Source organism: Phascolarctos cinereus, unplaced genomic scaffold (genome assembly GCF_003287225.1).
Source record: "Phascolarctos cinereus isolate Bilbo 61053 unplaced genomic scaffold, phaCin_HiC Scaffold_3;HRSCAF=262, whole genome shotgun sequence".
NCBI classification, from domain to species: domain Eukaryota; kingdom Metazoa; phylum Chordata; class Mammalia; order Diprotodontia; family Phascolarctidae; genus Phascolarctos; species Phascolarctos cinereus.
Window position 1 is genome coordinate 99191696 of NW_027555736.1, and position 11490 is coordinate 99203185.

Consider the following 11490-nt stretch of genomic DNA (forward strand, 5'->3'; position numbering starts at 1 on the left):
TGCTTCAAAGGGATCCAGAACTATGCAGTTCTATTTTTTTCTGAAATAATTTGAAATAATTGGATCAATTCATAGCTCTACCAAAACTGTGCCAGCATTTTCTGTTTTTCACATGGCCATTACAGCAAAGAGTTTTCCCTTTTTTTATAATCTTTAATGACTTTTGAGTGTGAAGAAACTCCTTGGGGTTATTTTAAATTCGTATTTCTCTGATTCTTGATAGTTTTTTTAATAAGTTTTATTGATATCTTTTTTTTTGTATCATCAAAGTTTTCCTCAGTATCATATCCCTTCCTCCCTCTTGGAGAGGGTCATCCCATATAAGAATAATATTTTTAAAGACAAAAAGAAAAAGAAGAGGAAAAAATAAGCACAACTAATCAACACACTGAAAAAGTTTAAAAATGTGTGCCATGAGCAACACCTGTGGACCTCCCTTCTCCACACAGGGTTGGGCTGGGGGGGGGTGTCCTTTCAAATGTCTTCTTTTGAGTCATGCTTGATCCTTATAATACTGCTGTGTTCACTCTTTTTGAAGGCGTATGCGGTTTCCATTTGCACTGTTGTAGTTATTTTGCATAGAGTTTTCTTGGATCTACTTATTTCACTCTGCATTAGTTCATATAGATCTTTATCACATTAATTTATCACATTAATCATTTCATGCAGGATATTACATTTATGTACTAGTTTGTTTAGCCATTCCTTAATTAACGGGCAACTACTTTGTTTCCAATTCTTTACTATCACAAAAAGTACAGCTATAAATATTTTGATGTATATGGAGACTTTTTTTTTTATCAATGACTTCTTTAGGATAGAAGCCTAATAATGAAATCTCTGGGTCAAAATATGTAGACTTTAGTCACTTGATTTACATAATTCCATAATGCTTTCCAAAATGGTTATTCCAATTCATAGCTCCACCAACAATGCATTAGTGTACCTATTATCCCATAACCCCTTCAACATTTGCTATTCCCATTTTTGTCATCTTTGCCAGTTTACAGAGTTAAACCTTAGGGTTATTTCAGTTTGAATTTCTTATTGTTAGTGATTTTGAACATTTTTTCGTGTAGTTTTGTTTTAAAAAATGCTTCCTGGTTGTTATGCATCATTCAAATTTTTTTTTGGAAGTTAAGTTTTGGGTTATAAAATGCTTTTTCCAAAGTAATTTTGCTTACAATCTATTTTGTTTTTTAAACTGGATATTTTATTTATGGTAAAAATATTCACTTAATTGGTTTTTAATTTTGTTTGCAATTTTCTTTACAACTTTGTTTGCACAAGCACAATCATTTCAGATAATATAATTTATCTCTTCTCCATTTTAAATTCCCTCTTCCAATTTTAATTATGGTAATTTGATTTTCCTCTTTTATAAAAATAGAAAAAAGTCAGGCATGGACTGTCAATTGTACTAGTATTTTCTAGAAATAACTCTTTTTAAAAAATTAATGTTTTAAATTTTATTTTTCATTTATGGAATAAAACAAGCATTCCTATAACACAGCATAATAAAAATATGATTGTACATGAAACTGCAAATCGACTATACACAGCTTGCTATTCCTTTCAAATATAAAACAAAATTATCATATAAATGTTTTTCCTTCTTTTTTTTTTCTTCTCTCCACCATCCTATCCTGGAGATGGCTACTATTAGACACAAATACTTATATATGCATAAAATTATTCTACACATTCTTCTGTTTATCAGTTCTTTCTCTGGATGCAGATATAATTTTCTTCTTACATCCTTTATAGCTAATTTGGGTATTTATAATAGACAAAATAATTTATTTGCTCAAAGTCATTTTTTTTTGGCTAGGCAATGGTGTTAAGTGACTTGCCCAGGGTCAAACAGCTAGTGTCAAGTGTCTGGGGCCGAATTTGAACTCAGGGCCTCCTGACTCCAGAGCAGTCAATCTATCCACCGCACCACATATTGCTCAAAGGCATTCTTTCTCTTTTTTCAAGGTAAAACTGCTTCATTGATTGCAGTCGGTACAGTTCAATAAATACTGATCCTCAAAATGAACTCAGCTATTTATCACAGATTGTTCCCTGGAAAACAACATGAAGTTGAATCAACTAATTCCCATGGAAGTAAACTTGAATCAATTCTGTTTCTTGGGAAATGAAGCCATGCCAAGTTGATAAAAGGCATAAACTCTTCCAAAAACTGTAAACAACATGGTGGCTCTATACAGTAGGTCATCTCCTACCCCACCTTTTAGATGTACTGGAATACTATCATCCTGGAATAGCTTTTGTTTTTCTGGAAATTTGTTCTTAAACTGCCTGACTAGGGCAACATTTATGGTCCTCTGGGGAATCTGGCAAACAGCCAGCAAGTTCCTCAGCATTTTGGCAACTTCTCAAAGCCATTCTTAAAACAATATTGGTATTACTATGTACAATGCTGTCTTGGTTCTGTTCATTTCACTCTTCATTATTTCATGCAAAACTTCCATGTTTTTTTTCCTAAAATCATTGAGCTCATCATTTCTTATAGCATAGTAGAAATAACTTGTTTTTAAGTGTTATTTTTTGCTTTCAATTCTTTTTATGTCTTCTCCTTTGATTTTTAGTATTTCTACTTTTATGCAAGGATTATTAATTTCTTTTTTTTTACTTCATTTGGATTTCAAAAACTATGCCCAACTAGTATATCATCAAGATGAAAGCTTATAATTCATCAATTATACACACACACACACACACACACACACACATACACATTCTATTTCTCTTGTATGATTATGCTCAACTTTACAGAATAAATTATCCTTAGGTTTAAGTCATTTTTCATCTTGCTATTGGTCAGTATTTTTGACTGATCTGATTGGAGTTTCTTTGTATGTCAGCTATTTCTTCCTGACTACTCACAATATTTTCTCTTTGACCTGAAACTCTGCAACTTGCTGACAACATTTCTGAATGAGTTAAAATTGGGTTCCCTCCCTATTGGGTCCCTATAGGTTTTATCTTTTGTTTGGTTTCTTTTTTTTTGTTTCTTTTATTTTTTTGGTTAGGCAATGGGGTTAAGTGACTTGCCCAGGGTCACACAGCTAGTAAGTGTTATGTGTCTGAGGCTAGATTTGAACTTAGGTCCTCCTGAATCTAGGGCCAGTGCTCTATCCACTGTGCCACCTACCTGCCCCTCATTAGATAATTCTTGCATTATTACATGTTTTTGAGTTTATTGGCCTTCATTCTTTTCTTTCTAGTGTTCATTGTTTAAAGATTTTCTGGCTTTTGTCCTAAGTTACCAATTCTCCATTTTAGAGCTCTAATTTCATGTCCCTTCAGTTATTTTTTATGCTTTCCTACCACACTTTCTAACTCCTTTCCTCAGTTTTGTTATAGAATTAGTCTCTTCTTTAAGATGCTAGTATTTATTTTAAGCTTTACCATTTTTGTTGTTGTTAGGAGCTTTTCATTTTTTATTAATTTCTTCACTTTCTTTACACTTTTCTTGGGTAGATTTTCTTTGGATGAGAGGGGGAAAGAATTCAGGACAGGTGTTTGTAGGATATCCATGCTTGATGGTCATGGCCTTGATGAAGACCCATCAAAGAACAGTGATGAGGTGGATAAGTAAGAGAAAAACCAAGGAGAACTTTGTCACAAAAACCTAACAGAAGAGAATATTCAGGAAAAGAGGGTGAACAACAATTTCAAAGGGTAAAACAAGGTCAAGAAGGATGAGGATTGATAAAAGGCCATTAGATTTGTCAATTAAGAGATCACAGGCAAGTTTGAGAAAGACAGTTTCAGTTTCAGAGCAGCTGATTCTGATTGTGGAGGCTTTAAAATCCCTTGAAGGAGCAGCTAGATAGTGCAGTGAATGGAGCTCTGGCCTTGGAGTCAGGAGGGCCTGAGTTCAAATCCAGCCTCAGGCACTTAACACTTACTATCTGTGTGACCCTGGGCAAGTCACTTAATCCCGATTGCCTTACCGAAAAGCAAAATAAAATAAAATAAAATCCCTTGAAAGGAAAGGAAATAGAAAGTATGGAACGTATCATATCCTATTGCATTTGATTGATGTTTTGATTAGTTTTGGCAAACTACTTTTTTATATAGCTCTCTTTACTCTTTGTTGAAAGGAATGGATCTCTGGGGATAAAGGATATATTTGGAAATAAGGGTGATATAAAACCCAAATATATCAATTTTTAAAAGTTAGGTTATTTTTTTTAAATGAAGAAATTAATTTATATTATGAGTGACTCAATGGACAACTTTTAATAACATACTATCATATGCTAGTTGAGAAATCTAGTGGTTCTTTTACTCAACTATCCAACCTATTCTTAATGTATTTACAGTGAATTTTGAATCAGAGGATCTTAATTTTAATCCTGGATTTGTTATTTCATTTTGAACAACTCCAGAAATCAAAGAATTTAGATGTAAAAGGGAGAGACCTCAGAAGTCACTAAATCCAAATCCCTCATTTAATAAAAGGCAAATTGACATCCTCCTAAGAAAGGTTAAGGTGTCCAAGGTTACAGATTATGTTTAGACCAGTCAGTGTTAAAACATAGGCTAGTGATTTCCAAGTTACTGAGGGACAGCATGATATTAAAAGTTATTCAAAGATTGAGGACAAAAGGAAAAGGTCATTAAGTGAGAGTGGTGTGGATAGGAAAAAGCAGAGATAAGAGAAGTGAAAATCTAATACTGTTCTGCCTGATTCATGGCACCTTATCATCAGAGAAAAACTGGTTCTACAGTGCCTTCCCAGAAACAAACTGGGTGACATTTGTTCTTAAAGAACTGGTGAAAGAGTCATCTTCTCAGAGTTTTTCTTTATTTAATCTCCAAGCTTTGCTTTTAATGGCCCCCCTCCTCTCCATGAATAACTTTCTCCCTCAAGTATTTCATATTGTTACATTAGTACCTTCATCATGCCTTTTAGTCACATGGAGTGTGTCTACCAAGTATTAAGCCTAAGGGCTGGTAGAATGAGAACATGTCCAGGACTTTGCAGCAATGAGGAGTGACTTGAATGTTTGGCATACAAAACAGGAACTAAGAGGGAAAAGGTAGGCTGATGCCAGCTGAAGACCAAATGTAGTTGAATTCTAGGGGAGTGACAGAAGAGAGAGAGGGTAATTTATGGAAAGAGTGATTTACTCTGGCATTAATGTGTTTTGGAAGAGAGCAAGGCATCTCATGAGGTTCCCATTTTGGAGGGAAGAGTGTTAGAGAGTCCAATTTTCAATAAAACAGCCTCTACCTAGCCCCATAGGCTTTGAAATTAAAAGATGCAACTTGCACAGATTGCCTTGTAGTGCTATGGCTTGGGAACCCATAAATATGCTGCATCCTGTCCAGTGATAAATGAGGGATATTAAATTTCTCTGTATTCGATTGCCTAGCACAGTACCGTTCATGTAGCAAGAACTTAATCAGTGTTTGTTGAATTGAACTTGATAACTGGCAAGATTTTGATGGAGGCAGAGTTTGTGGAAATGACAAGCCCATTCCTATCTCCCACCTACAATTCACCTCTTTGGATTTTCAGAAAGAAAAAAAATCATTATTACAAAATAAAGTTACATTTAAACTGTTTTCCTAAGTGACTATTTGGGTAGTACTATCTCTTGGCAACCAAAGAATCAAACAATTAAGCAAGCAATCAGCAAATTTTTATTAATCCCTTATGTGCAAGGAAATATGCTTGGAATTAGTGATAAAAAAGAGAGAAATGAAAAAGTCCCTGCCCTTAAGAAGCTTATTCTCTCAGAGAAGTAAACATATACACACATAAGTATAAACAAAGTAAATACAAATCACTATTTTTGGGAAAGCCCTTGAAGCTAAGATAAGCAGAAAAAGCCCAAAGTTATGAAGTGTTCTCTCATGTGCATCTCTTTCTATATGTAATCATACTATCCTCTTTCTGTAAATGTTGGCAAAAATGGGAGCATAACTCTTAAACATTTGGGCTTTAAATGTAATGCTTCCAAGAGTGGCCAGAATAGGCCTGTAAACACCAAATCAGGAATGCCAGAACAGGGACTGGAAAGTTTCTATTTTCATGTTAACCAAAAACATTATCACAAGTCCATGAGATATTTCACTGTAACTAGATGTATTACAAGACAAATGAACATGCATGTGGAACCCTAAACAAATGCATATAGTTCACAATCCATATAGAACTTGCATATTTATGACAGTACAACAAAGGGAGGAGAAAACAGAAATCTCCTCCTAAAGAGAAATGGCATGAGAGTGGGAAAGCTGTAGTGAAGGCAGGAAGAGGACAAAACTCCTCCCAAAGGGGAGGAGCAAGGCAATGGCAAAAGCATCATTCTTTTCCCTTGGGAACTGCTAGACCATGAAGAGAGAAGGGTCTGATTATTTACAAGGGTCCCAGCTGAACAGGCAGTTTCTCAGTCTGGTGCAGACTGAGTGGTGCCTATCTTGACTCTTAACAACACACGGAGTTCAGCGTTGGGTGCAAACAGTGTCAGCTTAGACTGGGGCTTCATCCTTGATGCATTCAGGGCCTCCTAGAAACTCTGAGTCCAAAATATGGCAACTCAAAAGTTCAGAGGACCCCTTAACATTGCTTTCTTAAGCAATCACTTTCAGAACTTATTTTAAAAGGAGAAAACAGTTAAAAGGTTTTAACACAAATGATTTAACTTACCTATGTAGATGTCTTGCCTTTAAGGAACCCAGGATATATACACTTTGCCAGACAGCAGCCATATGGAAAGGCTGTGTGATAATTTACTTAAAAGTCTTGTTGCAAACCTAGGTGCTAACTGGGAAAACATCTTACTTATTTCCCAAATGAAAATACCACAGTAGCATTTTAGGAGCTGTCCTTAACCATAAAAGATAGCAGAAATGATGTGCTATGGAGCCACGTTTTGTAGTAAATGAGGTTTAATGGTACAATTATGGAGAAAATCACAGTCCTGTTTACAAGACATTCCAAACCAACATTTATAAAAGCAGATCTGTCTGTTTGAAAGGATTAAGGACTGTGAAGTTGCTTACATAGACAACTTTTAGATCCATTAGAAATAGATTTACAACAGAGATGGGCATCATTTTATCAAATGAAAATTTAGGCTAAGAAAACAAAATTCAGGAAAAGCCTCTGATGAACAAATTTCTCTGACAGGCATAGCTAACTAGTGGGGGACACATTTCCCTAACTAGTATAGAAAGTAATGGCATGTATTGGTATTAGGGACAGTGGTGATGATTTTTTCCTGCTTCCCCAGCCTTTTGTACTTTTCTCTGGCTTTATTTGCATATGAAGAATGGAACACCTTTGGAACAAAGGTAATACCATAATTGCATTTTCCTTAGAGCTCTTATCATGTTATAGAAAGGGAGTAAGAGTCTTCAAAATGGGTTTGGGAGATTCTGATTCATAATCATGGATTTAGCAGCAATTAAAATAATTTTTAGACTCCAAATGAAATAGTTGTCTATAACTAATGACAACTCACCACTGGGTGCTATAAAGTTAGGGAAGTACCAGGAATAAGGTAGTCAAAAGAACAAAGTTAATTTTATCTTGAGGGCTTCTGCTGGCTCTTTTCTTATTTCTTGGGTGGTTGTAGTGAATCAAATCTCTTAGGTATACAATCAAAGAGATAGAACAGAAAGAGGCTTACTAGTCACTGCACCCCAGTAAATGGAAGAAAAGCAATGAAGGGCCGTGAAGAGGCTTACTAGTCACTGCACCCCAGTAAATGGAAGAAAAGCAATGAAGGGCCGTGAAGGGGTTAAATAGTTGAAGCAGACAGCAGAAGAAAGTGTCTTGATAAGGAAAAGTCTAGTGGAGACTCCCAAAATAGATGACAGAATGAAGAGCTAAGATTAAACAAATAGCAGAGTAATCTCACCCAGTGATGAATGAAGAGCAAAAACGGTAGAGAGTAGTGGTGGCATGTTCTTATCAAAAGACGGTAGAAGCTGATACACTCATTTTAGTGCCTTTACTCTCAAACTATTTTGGATTTAAATTTATTGCATTTATTCTCTTTATATTTATTCCATATATGATTATATATGTACCATTGTCTCCTTCATGAGAATATAAGCTTTCTACATATTAGCATTTTGTTTCTAGGGTCTCAGAGAAGTTAAATGATTTGTCAATGGTCACACAGGTATTCACTAGTAGCATTCAAATTTGTACCCAGATTCTTTGATTCTAGAGCCTATTATGTTTTGTTTTGTTTTTGCTACAATAGGCTGCCTCATTTCATCTGTAAGCATTTATGAAGATTCCTTCAAACAAAAGTTTAATACTAATATACTGTCCTAGTTTTATTTCCTTTGCACATCTTATGTAGAGTTTCCACACTGGTTAATGAAAGCAAGCAAAAGAGTATGAAATAATCTTGCTTTGCAGACCTATACTGAATAAGATTGTACAAAGATTAACCCCAGAGTGCAGTGTTAATCACAGTTAGTTCAAAATTTGTCTTTGACCAAGTGATGGGCATGAATCTGTTGTATCAGACTATTATTATATGAAGTTGTATTTAGGTGGACATGATGAGAACGACAGTCTCTCCTGATTGAGAAATGGGGAACGACTATTTTGGACCATGTACTAATCCACAAGAAAGAACTGGTTGGGTAAATAGAGAGGATGGGAATCTTGAGTCAAAAAATATTTATTATGTATCTACTATGTGTCAGGTGTTGTGCTAAGTGCTGGATAATAATAGCAATCATTTGTATAGCACCTACTAGATGTCAGGCACTATACTAAGCACTTTAAAAATATTATCTCGCTTCAGATAAGTGCTACTATTATCTCCATTTTACAGCTGAGGAAATAGAAGCAAGCAGAGTTTAAGTGACTTGCCCAAGTTTATGCTTCTAGTAAGTTAGACTGTGAACTAGTTACATTGCTAGTAAGTTAGACTGTCTGTGGTTAGACTTGAACTCAGGTCTTTCTGACTCCAGGCCTAGTGATCACTGTGCTATCTTGCTCCCTCTGTATCTGTTGATGGTTTCCTTTTCTTCTTTTGACAAAATGGTTGCTGGGGGCCACTAGGTGGTGCAGTGGGTAGAACACCAGCCTGGAGTCATGAGGACCTGAATTCAAGTCCGGCCTCAGACACATAACACTCACTAGCTATGTGACCCTGGGCAAGTCACTTAACCCCAATTGCCGTACAAAAAAAAAAAAGAAAAGAGAAGAAAAATGTTTGCTATATCATTTGGTACCATATATTGGAGAATAGCTCAAAGTGTCATTTTAAAATTTAATTCTGCATTTATTTTGGATATTAGGCTTTTATCAGAAATATTTGATGTCAAGGTTTTTCCCAATTCACAGCAAGTAATATCTGAAATATCAGGAAAAACAAGAGATGTGCCATAAAATTGAAGATTAAATATGTTCCTAATCAGAAAAAAGTAAGAGGAGAGAGTCTAAAAACTACGGGCTTGTCATATTGATTTTGATTCTTAGAAAAACTCCATAACATTATTAAATTTTTTTCTAAGTAGTTATAAATGAAAAAAATGTGATTATTGAAAGATAGCATCAAGGTTAGGTCATACCAGACTAACCTCATTCCGTCTTTTGACAGGATTTATTGACTATTAATTCGGAGGAAAAATCATAGGTAGACATGGTATGCCAAGATTTCAGAAAAGCATTTGATAAAATCTCTCATGCTATCATTGTGAAGACATGACAGAACAAGTAGGCAGATTTGGAAGTAGTTGAAAGATGGACCCCAAAACTAATAATTAATGGGCCCATTTCAATTTGGAAAGAGGTCTCTAGTAGAGTGGCACAGGGAACTGTCATTGTACCTGTATAATCTAATATTTTTATCAGTGACTTAGATTGAGGCATAGATAATACGTTAGTCAAATTTCCTGATGGTATGAAGCTGGGAAGGATAAATAACATGTTGAATGACACTTAAAAACTGAAATGATTTCAATAGGTCAAATCCAATACGCTAAAATTTAAAAGCGAGAAATGTAAAGTTGTATATTTTTGATCCAAAGAATCATCTTCACAAATATAAGTTGGGGAAAACATGATTAGAAATCAGTCCATGTGAAAAAAAAATTAGAGGTTTTTGTGGCTAATAAACTCATTATGAATCACTAATATGACATATAAACAACATGTACAAAATCTAATGAGATCTTAGGCTTTATTAAGAAGATATAGGTATAGCATGCAAAAAAGTATTCAAAATATAAAGTAAAATGTACAGATCTCATTGCACTTTTCCCTTAGATCACATCTGAAATTAGGGTTCAGTTTGAAATTCTACATTTTAGGAGGATATTGCTAAGTTACAGTAGATCCAGAGAAGACTGACCAGAATACTAAAGGGGTTGAAGGCTAGTAAGGACTCTCAGTCACAGTAGTTTCCCAAGTCTCTTCTAATTCTAAAATTTTGTGATTTTGTGTCTCACTCCTATATAAATGGTACTATCCTGGTAGTCAATTGGTACTATATGAATAGAAATGGTGCTATCCTGTTAGTCAGTCATTTAAACTCTATCAACCTCAGCTACCTCATCTGTAAAATGAAGAGATGATGCTAGATTATCTCTATGATCCTTCTTAGCTCTAATAATCCTTGATCTAGGTCTCTTCAAGATTTAGCATTTTAATTCTATGATATATCATTCACAACTATAGTGAAGTATAATTAAACTGTATATTATCTATCTGTCATTTACAACCCAGTCTCCATCATCCTAACTGAACACAAAAATGATTAAATTAGGTCCCTTGAGTTTGAAGGGAAAAGGAAATTTTAAAGTAGAAAATTTTTACAAAATATTTAACACTTCTAAGCTTCAAGCTAACCACATAATGGTACTACTTCTTAAGGACAATAAGTCACTTCCTTCTTTTTAACTTTTTTTTTAATTTATGGAATAAAACAAGCATTTCCATAACATTTTACAACAAAAAACATTACATATGAAAACATAAATTCACTATGTACAGCTTACTATTCCTTTTAAATACACAACAAAGATATCATGTTAATTTCCTTTTCCCTTCCCCCCACCTCAGAGATGGCTATTATTAGACCAAACAAGTATATGTGGACTTAAAATTTTTCTTATGCATCTGTTTATCAGTCCTTTCTCTGGATACAGACAGCATTTTTTTCTTCATATGTCCTTTATAGTTAATTTGGGTATTTATAATAGTCAAAAAGACTTATTCACTCAAAGTCATTCTTAAAACAATATTACTGTTACTGTATATAATGTTCTCTTGGTTCTGCTCATTTCATTCATCATTATTTCATGCAAGTCTTTCCATGTTTTTCTAAGATTATTGAGCTCATCATTCCTTATAGCACAGTATTATTCCATCACAATCATATACCACAGCTTGTTCATCCATTCTCCAATTGACGGGCATCCCTGCAATTTCCAGGTCTTTGTCATCACAAAGAGAGCTGCTACAAACGTTTAAGAACAATAAGAGTCTTTTCT

The 11490-nt window shown here is 34.6% G+C and overlaps 1 pseudogene; it reads right to left on the bottom strand.

Moving 5' to 3' along the window:
• Positions 1-2120: 2120 nt before the first annotated feature.
• LOC144456179 (cytochrome c oxidase subunit 7A2, mitochondrial pseudogene) lies at positions 2121-2375 on the bottom strand (annotated as a pseudogene).
• Positions 2376-11490: the final 9115 nt, after the last annotated feature.